The following is a 14,605-nucleotide window of genomic DNA, read 5'->3' as shown; positions in this document are numbered from 1 at the left end:
TATGTTTGACAATTTATTGTGAACAGCATAAAACCAAACATGACTTGCCTATTTCAATGATTAAACAGAAAATGTATTCCATGCAATATGGCCAAGTTAGTTAAATATGATAGTGTTACATTAGATATGCAACATGAATGTAGAGAACTCAAAGCAAGTAAAGTCGATGAAGGATGAACATTTTCCATATGCCTAGTTGTGTATGGTTTCATTTATTACAGTAACACTCGGAGACACTGCTTAAAGCAAAGTTGACGTGTGCTATTTACCATTATTCCCAAGTTCAAAGGGTGTTTTCTACTAATTCAAGGTAATTGTGTATACAAGTTTTATTTGCAGTTTCACTGACCACCTGTCCTCCAAATTGGTTACATTTCAATAACTGTATGATCAAAACAAGGCAACAAAATTTTTAAACTGCACTATATATACAGAAGAGGGGACTGAAGTGATTAGATACATGTACATGAAATGCATGGTTGCCAACACTAAACACCAAATATGATACAATCCTTCAATGGAATCAGGGTTAATGATCATATGTAAAACTTTTACACTGAGGTAAACTATTGATGCAGTAACCAATTATATATGATAACATCTGTCTCTGAATCAATCAAGACCAATAAATAGAACAGTAATCTTCAAATTTATGGTTCCTACCATGTCAGTAGATATTATATAAACAGAAATAATTTGCACAACTAAACTGAATTATATTCAAGGAAACGTTTGCCCTGCTAATGAATGAGTATGAAACAGTGATAAAAATATTACATAATAAGTGGTTGAAATTTAGTCTTCATCTTCTTTTGAAGTTTCAACTTCATCTTCTAATTCATCCTCATCAGCTTCTTCTAATTCATCCCCATCAGCTTCTTCTAATTCATCCTCATCAGCTTCTTCTAATTCATCCTCATCAGCTTCTTCTAGTTTTATTTCATCAGATGCCAAATGAAGAATAATTTCATCAATGTCTCCTCCCAAATATGGCTCAGTCAGTTGAACAGTTGTGTGGAAGTTCAAGGGAATATGTTCAATGTCAATTTTTCCTTTGAACATTTCTCTAAGGTATGCCATTTTTTTCTCAATATTAAGACCCTCAGACAAAAGAACTGACTGGTCTACTCTATTTACAGAATTGTGAAATACATTAAACACTGACTCATGCTGCTTCTGGTAATATTTAATTGTGCAATTCATCTCTGTTTTTATCATATCAATCTCTTCCTCACACCTATCAATGGTTTCAAGTAAATCAATCAAAACTCTTTTAACTTCATCAGAAATGTCTGGACCTGTTGTGCTAAGCTTTAAAGTATCAAAATCTAATTTCTCTGGGTTGGGTGCCTTTGGTCCCTCCTCCAAATTGTACTCTGTAAGCATTCGCTTCAATGTGGCATTAACTTTTTTCAACAGTTTTCCTACCCTGATTGCCACAGCTTGTCCACCTGAAAGAAAATAAAACAAGAGCTGAATCACATTTCTTTATGAAAAATCCAACTTGTTTTATGAACAAGATATGTTGTTGTTGTAGGGTTTAACACCATTTTTCAGCACGCGATAGGCTATACATGGCGGCCAGTATTAATGGTGGAGGAAAACCCTGGAAAGAACCACCGACCCACGAGAAGCTACTGGCAAGCTTTCTCACATACCCACATTAGCCGAATCCGAGACTCGAACCCACGCAGACAGAGGTGAGATGGCAGTGATCCGTAACAGAGGTGCTTCAGACCACTCAGCTACTCGGGGCCCCTATCAACAAGATATAACTGGATACTTAATAAGATGTAACGGGATCAGGAATACAATGTAACTGAACAGACAGTTCTGTTGTGAATGGTCAATCTTCTGTAACAAAACTTTCAACTGGATCTGAAATTTGAAATGTCTAAATTCATAATGTAATCTGATAAAATATGATGTCTTTGTTGAAAAGGCATTACCTGCCTATTGCTTTACCTTTGGTAGAGCCATGTAGAATATAATCCTACCCAAATCGGGGTTCATTCCACATTTGCTAACCAATATGATAATTAATTATTCCAATCCTGTTTTCAATGAAAATTAGTCCAAATGTTTCTTGTTTACCAATACTTACGAGCATATTTCTTCATCATTTCCAACAAGAAAGACCTTTCTGCCATCAATTTTTGCATTTTTTCGATCATGGTATACAATTTTTTCTGCTTTGCAGAATCTATATTTTTTCTGAAGGCTTCTATTTCCAATGACCACCTTTGTGTCTTAAAGGCTGTCTCATACCATTTCAGATCCCGTTCTGTCCTGAAATGAATACACACACTTACACTATTCATTGTGTAAGATATGGCAATGTATTCCAAAACTTCATAATCACAAGATTTAGTACATTTGAAGATTAGGTGGAACCAAAAAATCATGATAATTTATAGGTCATTTATTCAAATAAAAGTTCACTAACAAATCAACTACTATAAATGAAGTTACATTAATGAATGCTTTAAAAACATTACCATCCTTGCACAATTTATCCAGAATCATGTAGAGTACAATCTTGGTTACGGCCAAGATTTGAGGGCCATAGGAAAAAGTATCCAGTAGGCCCCTATTTGTAAATTTTCTTTGGTGGTAGGCCTCCTGAACATTGGGCCTCTGGATTTTTTCCCTAGTTGTCCTACTGTGCCCGTGTTCATGGGTAGAATGAAACAATCTTTCTTGAAGATCCATTTTCAAAAGAGGGAAAGAAAGTCAGTGATGAAAAGAAAATCAGGACTAAACTAATATCTATTAAAATTAATAAAGTCGTGTTTAATGCTAATTATTTTGTCACCATTGTGACACTGAGAAATCAGGATTAGAAAGTAAAATGTGAAAATAACTAACTTTTCTGCATGTTTGTAAAGCCACACTATTAAAACTTAATGTACATGCACCAATTTCATTCCAAAAATATACTGCATTCCATCCATGTGGTACACTGACAAGGGTGATAATAAACAGTCAAAAGAGAAAAAGAAGTTACCTAGATATTTTCTTCTTCATATTTTCCTTCACCTCTGGGTCTACAACTGCAAGCAATGCTTGACTGAAAAGAGGCATTATGCAAAATATACTCTGTTTATAGACATATCTGCACAATTCATTTGAGTAAATCTAAATAATGTATTTAAAGTAAATATATGTAATAAAAGTCATTTAAGATGTTAAAATACCACCAAGATAATAATCTGAATTTCAACAATTACAGTGAGGCATAATGAAATACACTGACAATGAGTAAAATTAAAGAGAAGACCCCCCCATATTTAAATTACACCAAACTTCTATTTCTTATGAATTCTGCAAAAATCTGAGACAAATTTTTAATGCAAGTTCTTTCTCAGTTGTGGCAAAAGGCTACTTGTTGGGTAAATTAATATTATTTTTCACATAGCTGACCTTGGCAGGAAATATAAATATTACCTGAATTGGAAGTACTTCTTTAAGTTAACTGCATAGGTCTCTGATGAAGTGAACTGATTCTGAAAATAAATAATTAGGACAAAATTATTAAAATATTCAGTAAGGTATTCTTATGCCTTGATTTAAAAAACACAAATATAAATTATTTACTTTCTTTGGCCAAAGATGTAAAGTCAGTTAACATATTTGATATACTGAAGCTGTTGTTTTTTTTACATAGTAATGGACATACAGTAAAACCTGTTATGAGAGACCGCCCCTTCTGCCAACCAAAAGCGGTCTCTCAAGACAGGTGGTCTCTCATAAGAGGTGTGTGAAAATGGACTGGTTTTCAGGGTCAATAGTTAGCATTGTTGAAAAATAAATAATACCCATACTCACTGTACATGTATCATATCCTTTATTCATGAATCTTGTTAAATAATGCATGCATTCCTCTCAAAATATCTTTATATAATAAAAATATACATCTATCAAACGAGAATAAAATTTATGTTTCAACATCACATTAATATATACAAAAAATTAACAGATATGATGTATATATCTTATTTTATACACTTATTCACTTGTTTTTTTTTTTAAAGAAATCCATTATACTTCTTTGTTGACATGTTTTACTCAGCTATTTGGTCTGAACATGTATCTCAGTTATTGCCCTTTCATGAATCAACTTCCCACTTACTGGTATGTTTTTACTCCTTGCGACACAAAACCACTCCCATACTCGCTCGTTCAGATCTCCGTAAACTGTCCGTCGTGCCGTGGCATATTTCCTCTTTGCTTGTGCACCTTTCTGCCATTCGTTTCTAATGGACTTCTTGTCTTTGATTACATTTTGAACTTGCGTTTTACCGACGCTTAAGCTGACTGCTGTTTTGCGAGTGGTCTCGTCTTTTTCATTTCTTTCAATGACATTAATCCTTTCTTCCAGTGTTAAAATTTTTCTTTTTTTCAGCGGAGATTCTGCCGTTGTTATTAGTGTTGACGTTATAAAGACTATCGGTTTTGATCAGGTTTTGGGGAATTGTGGAATAAATATATATTATGTACCAATGAATGAAACCAAAATACATAATTAACTCGTCTGGAAACAATACTGTACATTTATTCTGAGACGAAGTTTAAATCAACAGAGTTATAGCTCGATAAACAAATGTTCCGACCATCTGCACCCACGTAAACAGATTGTGGTTTGGTGAAACACTAACAAAAGAAATAAAAAATAATTTTAAAAAAATCCGGAAATGATTCTCACTTACTAGTATTAAAGACAATGAGCTCATTCACCGTCCAGGCATTATGGATTAACTGGAAAGCAAACGACGTACTCAAACCAACACTGAAGCCCTTTCAAACGATTTCTCACTTGGACATAAGGACTACCGGCGTTTTGTGAGTTTTCATACAGATAAAGAAAAAATACAAACCTCTAAATTGACTGCGTATATCCATCATTACTCCCTTTGATGTTACTCTTACTGGCTATTCACATGACTTCGGCACTACAATGGCGGTTAGTGACATGTACTTTAGTCTGGTTTACTGCAGTTTACAAATGACACCGTACGCTGGAGTTGTAAATTTCACAAAACTGGTAAGACAAATTATTTTTAAATACTTTATTAGAGCAATCTTTGCTATTTATGCAGTCTTTGTTACTAAGGATTAAATGATGGTTAGAGGTGTTTATCCCGATATATGGTTGTTCAACTATAGTGTTATTTAATGTGCACTTTGTTTGCATACTACATTTATCCCGAGCTCTAGTGTTTACAAAGGATTAAGTTAAGGTCAGTGGTGTCAATCTGTTTTGATTTTTTGGCGATGCGGTCGTTCATAGCAGTGTCAAAATGCATATTTTGCCAAGAAATCGCGGTCGCTGGTCGCGTTCAGCAGGTGGTCGTTCATAACAGAGCGTTTATATAGTAAAATCGATCCGTGCATTACGATTGTGGTCGGAAATGACAGGTGGTCGCTCATAGCAGAGGTCGCTCATGACAGGTTTTACTGTATTAGTTTAAAATATGAAAGTTCTACTTCTTTAAACTAAGAACTGCAAAATCAATATAAACCTTATATGGGTCAAAGTACATATGCACAAAGTGAATGGATGTCTACAACATCAATCTTACACTGCCACTATGGCTGATGCAATGAACAAAATAACAGATCTCAATTATTATTATTATAACAGTGATGCAATCTTTGTTTTATGAAGACATATAATATACAGGAAAATTATTCTTTTCTGATGAACTTAAACCACAGTTTACTTATCATAACAAAAGGAGACTGACATAATATAAGTAAACAATAAGTGTGCAGGATAAAAAGCGTAACAATAAGGAATTAGACTGTCTTGCAACTTTGTTAAAATTGCTGTTAAAAACATCAGAATATGAAGCAGTAATTGGTAGTCCCACTAATCATTATAGTGTATAACAGATCTGCCTTTTTAAGACTATACAAGTGAAAATACTGAATGGTTGGTGATCCTTCTTAGCTATTGTGAGGAAATACCATAAAAAATATTAAGAGAATTGCATGGGCATACCTTGTTCCCATTTCTAATAGTGCTGGTAGTGGCATGCAGCTGTTTCTCTGTTGCTGACCACTGTCTGACATCATGAGCAGAAACTCCTAAAATTGAAAAATGAGTTCATACTTGACTATAGAAATGTTTAAATATTGAAGAAACAAAATATAAAGAAACTATTTGTTGAGTGTCATATTCAAAAATATTTTTAAAAAATATAACAAATATTTTAAAAGTCAAGAAGATGTTATAAAAAAACATGCTAACATATTAGAATTTTTCATTCTGGGTAGTAAACCATCAACACACAAACTAAAGATATTATTACCTGATATTGTTCCAAGTGTTTCCTGCAGCATCTGGGAGCTTTTTCGTCTCAAGTCTTCTGCTCTGTGAAGCTTGTCTGAGAGTGCTTTACCTGCAACAAGATAGCTAAAGAGCTCATGAAAAAAAACAAATTATTATGATGACTGGAAGAAAAAGCAAACATTATTGTTGTAGAAATTGCCCATTTAAGTTGTCACATGTATAGTGATCAAAATAATACCTTGGTTTCATGACGGTTGATCTAAAATTCAAAAGTCTCCATAAATCAGAGGAACCACAAAAAGATACTATCACTACTTTATTGTCTTACAAAAGTTGAATACTTTAAGATATACTTTGATATCTCATTATGTAAACAATGAAAGAATGTTTTGAATACCTTGTTTGCGAGTCACTTTCTGTCCATAATGAATGAGTCCATCCACAAGGAGGTCAATTCTATTTTCTGGAGTCATTTCTTTAGAAATGTTGGAAAATTTTCCCAAAAATGACCAGAGACGTTCAACACATCTCCATCGGACAGTCCCAAGCCAGTGGTTCTTCGTGGATTGTACAAAATCTGAAATAAAATGATGAACTGATTTTGGCAACTCTGTATTACACAGTCCAGCTTCACAAGTTTAACAACATTAAAAAATACACAAGTATTGTTCAGTTAACAAGTTTTGGGTATTATAATGCAGTGTTTTATACAGGAATTTATTATTCATTTATAAAAATATAATATGCAATAGAAATTTAAATTATAGGAAAGTATGCAAACCTGACATGACATCTTGTGACCATAACAGTGAAATGCTGGAATTGAAAGTTTCACTGCATCTAGAAGATCCATCTGCTGATTTTTCTAAAACAAATATATAAAGACATAAAGAAACTGAAATGTTCTTAGCATAAGTAGTGGCAAAGAGACAACAACGAGTTGTATACTTTTGCCATAAGAATAATACACTTTTAGAGATGCATATGAAAGAAAGGTTCAATAGCGCATATTTTCTTAATGATGCGGGTTTGATTCCCACAATCAGATCAAATGAATCAGCTAACTTGCTTTGTCCATTTGCTTTACTCTACCTTCTTCTGCATCATATCAACTTCAAGTGTTTCAGTGCAGTAAAATACAAAATCCATATAAATAAAAAATCTGAAGCATCTACATAAGTATGCATGATATTAAACAAGATTTAATATTTCTAAAATAAATAAAGATACTGCTAAATTTGTGCTTTATTGCTTTGGAGTGTCTAAATATATAGATATGAAACATGACTATTCTTTGAAGATATGTCTTAAAATGACTTCAATTTATGGAATCTCTGAATGTTTTAAAAAGCCAATGAAATAAAGCCAATATTATCAATTTAATTAAAGGTTTATTGTTAGCAAATTTCCATATTTAAGAAAATAGTTGCCCCTTTAATGAGATTTATATTGCATAAGCTTAAATTCAATTTTGCAATCATAACATGAGCAATACACCTTATGTTTTTAAAGTATTAACTCTCATAAATGAGGAAATGTGTTATATTGTTTAAATCCATAAAACAGCAAAGTTGTATAGGAGAAATATTCTAATGAAACAGGATGGTCAATACCTTCAGGTGGCTTTCTAACACACAAGCTATATCATACATGACATGTAGATCAACATTCTTGTTTTCTGCTACTACCTTTTCCAAAAGGAAAACAGAGTATCCAATTCTGTAAATAAAAGAATATAGATATACTGGGATTCTAAAATCTACTGGTTTTTTATTTCAAAAGTATGAGGTATGGTTTTAAGATGGGCCAAAAATCAGTAACTCAGAATGAGTTCATATGCATAAGTACTCCTGTGTCACGAATTGTAATAGAAAATCATTTAGGGTTGGTGGAATACTCTCAAGCGCTCTTGTCAAGAAGAAAATGTTCAATGAGGCCATACAAGTTTAGAACATTTATTGATATTTAGTATAGTGATCCCATATTGTGATTTGAGATTTAACTTGTCAGCAGAATTTCAAATTTGTCTCCACAATGTATTATTCATCTCCTATATGTTTCCTTCAAAGACATTTCATCAATTTGAAACATTACATATAACAAAAAGAAGTTTGGAAAAGAGGGTATAAATAAAAGGAACTGAAATTCTTAAAAATGTATCCATGTAGACAAATTGAAGATGATCTTCATATAGTATCAGGTGCAATTCCTGTTTATCTATGTACAAAATAATTCATAATTATCAACTTTAGCATAGTTTTTTTCCATTATTATTATTATTGAAAAAAAGAACAATGGCATGAAAGCAACAATGTACCTATCTCTATGCTTTTCATGTGATATTCCTCTATGAGCACAGAGCATGCTTTTCTAATTAAAAACATCTTTATTGACCACTCAAACTAATACAGAAAGGGGCCATCCATTTAGTATGTATGCATGGGTGTGTGTGACCCAAATGTAAACACTTGCATATGGGGGGGGTATCTACTGATAATATATGTACGCATAGATAATGGTGTGTGTGTGTGTGAAGCCTTCATAATAATTCATCTAATGCATAACCTGTTCGATTGGATTCAGTCGGCATTTGAATTTTAGCAGACAATAGACAAACTGTTTAAAGTTATGCAGCTTATTTCTTTGATGCAGCCAGACATTCAACATCGCTGGATTATCTGTTTTATTAAACAGGTATTATTAATCCTTTATAGTTTCTGCATGGATGAAATATAGACCGTTCTATAGAATTCGAGGGTGGGGGAGAGGAGGGGGATGGGGCGTCAAGCGTATGTATGCAGGGTGGTGGTGTAAAAAAGTATGCATGTGTACAGGGAGGGGGGAAGGGTAGAGCTTTGCCAGATTTTTACGTACATACTAAATGGATGTACCCAAACTCGATAATTAAAAGTTGTTACAGTAACTTCTGTGCTCAATTAGCACATTTCTTATTTTCTGAGTGATTCAAATACTGTATAAAGTATTAAGTTACTGTCAACCTTACTCTATGAAAATAAAACTCTTGATATCCCAGAATGCATATTTTTTATATTCCATATGAGGAAATCCCAAAAAGAAACATTTCATGCCAAACATTAAATTTACAAACATTACCTTTCACCATGTTTAAGGTTGAAGAAAAGGTACGGGAACTCATGGCGGCATGCTGATCCAAAGACTGCTGTAACGTCAAGTTTTTTGTTCTTGACTTTAGATCTAAGTGCATTTCCTGCTTGAAATTCATTACAGTCCTGCAATACAGTAAGGACTTGCATTTATAAGATCAATGTATGCACATAAGAATTCATACCAAGGCCTTCCACTCATTATAATCAAATTAAAGTGGAAAAAGCACATCTTAGTTCAACTTTGATTGTTTACAACATGTAAGCAACTTTATAGCAAAATAAACTTGAATAATTTCCCAAAGCAAATTCTCCAAAATTTCTGTATGACAAATTGCAGATTTTTCTCCATTTTTTTCTTCTCTTCATTACAAAATTAAGAACTGATTTTTTTGGGTTCTTCAAATATCAAACCAATTATATTGCTTATATGATACTTACTACTTCATTTTTGGTTAAGCCACTTGAATAATTTTCAACAAATTTATCCACTTCCATCTGGTCCAAAAAGAAATTTCCTTCATGCTTGGGTTTGGAAGTGGTGTATCCAGATGCAAGCCTCCTCACCAGCTGGAAATCGGCATCAAATGACACTATCTTCTTGGGATTCTAAAATATTGCCCAAAATAATATCAAAATATTTTTAAAATTCATCCTGTGTACATTTGTTATCTTACTTGCAAAAATGTTGTGAAAATGAAAAACTCTAGAACTTTTAACATTAGTTATCCTGATCTTCAATGTGATGATTTAAAAATACAACATAGTGTTTAAAAATTGCAATTAAGTTGTAATCAAAACATCCATCTAGTAGAATTAACAGTGAACTTAATCTCAGCCCTCAATGACATTAAGAATGATTGGTGCCTTTCTTATTCTAAATGTATATAAAATTTGGTTGGCAGAATATAACTTTCACTATTGCATTAAGAAGAAAACTTGTAAGGAGGAGTCCATTTAGAATTCACGATAAAAAATGGCCAATTTCTATCCACCTTCCCATATTTAATGGTGTACTTTTTCCTACCCTGTGAGTACACTTTGCCTTATACTTGATCATACCCACTTAATATGCAAGTGCAATGCACTGAATGGAATACTACCCTCTTACAATAAAAAATTATTTACTGCACATATTTATAACTTTTTTCCTTGATGCTTTTCATTTTTAAAATCAGTAATGGGGTGTAAACAAATTGGAAGGTGTGCCAATACTATAGGCTATTTGTTGCTGGCTAAGACATATAAGTTTTATTCATAGCTATAATATAGTTTATGTCATTAGGCACATATGTACTAAATGGTCTTAACACATGCCCCCAATGCACACACATGCAAATTTCAAACCCACCTACCCCCTTTGTGCACCATTACTAAACGAACATCCCCTAAATGTTCAATAAGGATATTTCTGAGATCAAGAGGTATAACACCCAACACTACCAAGTATAATGTATAAACAACAATATTCTGCTAGAGGGAACCAAAACATAAGGAGTTTACATGTTCAAAAGTTCTATTTCATTAGTAACACCGAAAGGACATGCATTAATCTCCTGGTTCATTATTTCTCACAGCATTGGACTCGTATGTTATATTTGACAAACAAAGTTTAATACTGACAAGAAAATTAAGAAAAAAGGTTGAAATATTTATCAACATTTATAATTCATTTTCTATATGAAAAGGAAGATAAATAAATGTACTTGAAAGCATGCTGGACACTGAGTCCCTGTACCAAGATCTTCACACAGATGCTTAGGGTGGCGAAGTCTGTGTTGGAAATTTCGATACTGGATCAGGCACTCTTTCATCAAAATTTTGTACACATTGTTCACCTGGAAGAGAGAAAATTATATTAAAATTGAAACCAGATTTATTTTCACTTCTGATTCTATTAATAAAATCTGCCTGCTTAAAACAGGTTTCCTTGCAACATGCTATATTACAACAATTTTTCTCATGACAGTGATTGAACACAGCTACACAATGTAGAAATTATGTATAAGACTTAGCACAACACAACAAAGTATGAAACACATGGATGCAAAACAGAACAATTGCAATGAAGAAATCACTGTAAACTCAATCTAAAATTAATTATCAGAACATTTTTTACATGTCCAACTTAACAATATATGCAATAATAAAATGAACCTTATACACAGTTTTGAAAAGCAAATTAAAAAAAGCCAACATTAACAAACTCCACTTATCCAAATGTCTCTGTGTCCATACAACATGTGGAAACAAATATCAACTAGTACTCTTCAGTGATACACTGCAGCATTAAAACTTCAACATAATTAGAATTAAACACATTACTTCAAATCCAGCAATTAAGCATTTCTTATTAAAAATAGTGTCTGCAAGAGTTTAAGATTTCTCCATGACATGCATTTGACTAAATGTATATACATTTAAGAAAATATTTCAATCTACCTCTTAAAATTTAAAATGTAAGCATCTACCTCTGACTCAATCAGGCCTTGCTGATGTTTAGAGTGCTTAGCTTTCAAAGCTTCACAAAATCCTTTCGCAGACACCTGGCACTCCAACATAAGTGCTGTCAACCACTCAAGAAGGCCTATGTGGAAAGCAAGTACTGGCTTCTTTGGTGATGATGGCCACAGGTAGCTTCTCAGCATGGTCTCAGCTGGAAGTTCACAACTGCAAAATTTCATGACTCGCTTATGTTGTCTGCCTGGAAGCAAATGCATGTAGAATGTTCAGTCTTTGGTTCCATTCAACTTACAATAGCAGGTAATACAGACAACTGTATCATTTCATAGAATGCATTGGAACAATTGTTCCTATTCATTGTTTCTTGGAGATCAAGGATATATTGTATGTCTTCCCAATGTTAACATTTGAACAAAAATCAATATATTTCTTCCTTAAACCACATGTAAGTCATTAACAAACTGATCTTCATGGGCAGAACCCTATTTCATTTTCAGTCACAGTGAACTTTAACACTGACATGGTGATCCTGAAAATGATAGGCTTCCTCCATAGTCAAAGTGAAAGCCAGCCAAAACATGGTACATGGCAGAGTTATTGGTGTGAAATGATATAGGGAACATATATACAGACATCATTACAGAATAGTTTGCACCTTGGGCACACAGTAAAAAATTTTCACAGCATCTTTTTAAATGAATTTTCTATCATACAAAATTGAGAGGGATATAAAAACAAAGAAAAAGCAACCACATCACCAAGCTATAACTCACCCATTAGTCTAATGCTAAAATGGTCAGTGCAGAAGTGTACTGAAAGTGAACCTTCTGCATATCTTGCACTGTAATCCACCAGTATTGTATATCATTTAATCCACTAAATTTTATTCCAGTTTAATTATGTATTCAGGGGAGGGGGTAGAGAATGCATAAATATCAGAATTCTTAATTTCACAAGTGACCTATTTCATTCAGTTGTAACATATGCATTCTATCAGCTGGATTCAAGTTTTGTGCAGATATTTTCAAACAATTAAATGACTTTTCAGGAACAATATGAACTGTATTGAAATTGAAGGATTTTATTTATAAAGGCTACTGCCCAAATACAGGATATTTCAAGTCCAATATACCTCACTGTATGGGTGGTCTGTATAATGTGTACTTAACCTCCTAACATGATAAAAAATGTTAGCACTGAACAAAATCTTAGGATTAAATTCACTGGTGAATATCGAATCAATTGCCCCCACACTGCAGAAACTGACGGCTTCTTTCTAAAATCACAAAGGTTTCAAACATTTAACTATTTATATATTAACATCTTATGACATATTACCTTTGTCGTCTATTATGACAATGTCTTGGTGATAGCTGGATACGCAAGTATGATTGTCTGGTCATGTCCATACTGGTGTATCCACGTGAACATATATGAAGGTACCATTCTGGGAAAAGAGAAATCAGTGATTACAGTCTTATTCGAAAAACAAATCTGAAAATGTGAAAGTGAAAATAAAAACAAGTTGTATGACCTGTCAGCACAATAAAGTTGAATAAATTAGCTCTTTTGTTGACATAATCTGAAAAGTGAAATTGCTTCAATTACCTTCCCACAATCTCTGTTATAGGAAAGAAAAAACCTTGGATGAAAACTAGATTTACAGCCTGAAGTTTAGGTGCCTAAGAAATCGAGTACAAAGTTGGTCCAAGCAGAACTGGACCTTACTGTATTTTCAAAGCAAATTTTCTGCCAATAAATACACAAAATTGTACTTTACTGATTGTTTTCTTCTTCATTAAGTTATCAGCATGACTATTTCAATACCACCATTGTTCAGATTATACCTTCTCCATCCTTATAAATTTTCTTAACCAAAGATTTTCAAAAGGTAAGATTATATAAGCATATACAAACTTTACTTTAAAAAAACACAAATGCTTATTATCAAGGCTTTACAGTATTTTAACAGATTTTTGATAAACAAAGAATAAACCTTTTAAGCAAGATGTATGTTGTATAATCTATTTTCCTTTATCGTTATACCTTAAATGCTTCAAACGTGTGAAGATGAGGCAGGCTGTGGAAAATACCTATGCAAGCCTGACAATATAGTGCTGATGTACCACAATCCATGCAACGAAAAATTTGGTCAACAGTCTGAGCACATGAGATGCAGGTGTGGCTAGGAGGCATAAAGGTCACTTCCATTCCAATATTCAAAAGTTGATCCTGGATTGCAGTCCAGTTTTCCACTCTTTTGGACTTCTGCTTCTGGTATGTGGTCAACTGGGCACATGGATCTAAAAATAAAGAAAAGAATGTAAGTTAACTAGCAACGTGGACATGTTGATAAATTCTTGCTTAGCATACTACCATGAAACCACAATCAATGATAGATAGACAAATGTGTAAAACATCATCCAACCAATGTTACATATTGCGGGTACATTTGAAAACAAACCTATGTGAACAACACTACCAAAATAGATCAAAACTGCAATTATTGCTTAAAAAGTGAAAAATATGTTGAAATATGCATTTAAAGTCAAAATAAATTTCCCAAACCATTAGGCAGGACGGGTTGCTGTCTGCATGTCAGAGTATAATAAAAAATGAGTGCACACTCTGTGTGAGAAAGGGTATCTGCTACAGACACATACACACACACACACACATATAAGTTACTTTATTATATTTATTAAGTTATGACTCTGAGGCT

General features: G+C 33.2%; 1 pseudogene across 1 annotated transcript; it reads right to left on the bottom strand.

Moving 5' to 3' along the window:
• On the bottom strand, positions 1 to 13,304 carry LOC149785528 (uncharacterized; annotated as a pseudogene). The gene is made up of 14 exons (XR_016425485.1): positions 13,222 to 13,304; positions 11,892 to 12,124; positions 11,127 to 11,258; positions 9,862 to 10,029; positions 9,410 to 9,546; positions 7,909 to 8,014; positions 7,077 to 7,160; positions 6,693 to 6,872; positions 6,315 to 6,404; positions 6,005 to 6,090; positions 3,448 to 3,506; positions 3,008 to 3,070; positions 2,105 to 2,289; positions 1 to 1,451 (listed from the first exon to the last, which is right to left on the bottom strand). The product of XR_016425485.1 is annotated as an uncharacterized LOC149785528 (transcript).
• Between the last annotated feature and the right edge of the window lie 1,301 nt (positions 13,305 to 14,605).

The sequence above is a fragment of the Sinohyriopsis cumingii genome, chromosome 13, assembly GCF_028554795.1.
Source record: "Sinohyriopsis cumingii isolate HCF-2022 chromosome 13, ASM2855479v2, whole genome shotgun sequence".
Classification (NCBI taxonomy): domain Eukaryota; kingdom Metazoa; phylum Mollusca; class Bivalvia; order Unionida; family Unionidae; genus Sinohyriopsis; species Sinohyriopsis cumingii.
The sequence above is the reverse complement of the archived record's forward strand: the minus strand, read 5'-3'. Positions and strand labels throughout refer to the sequence as shown.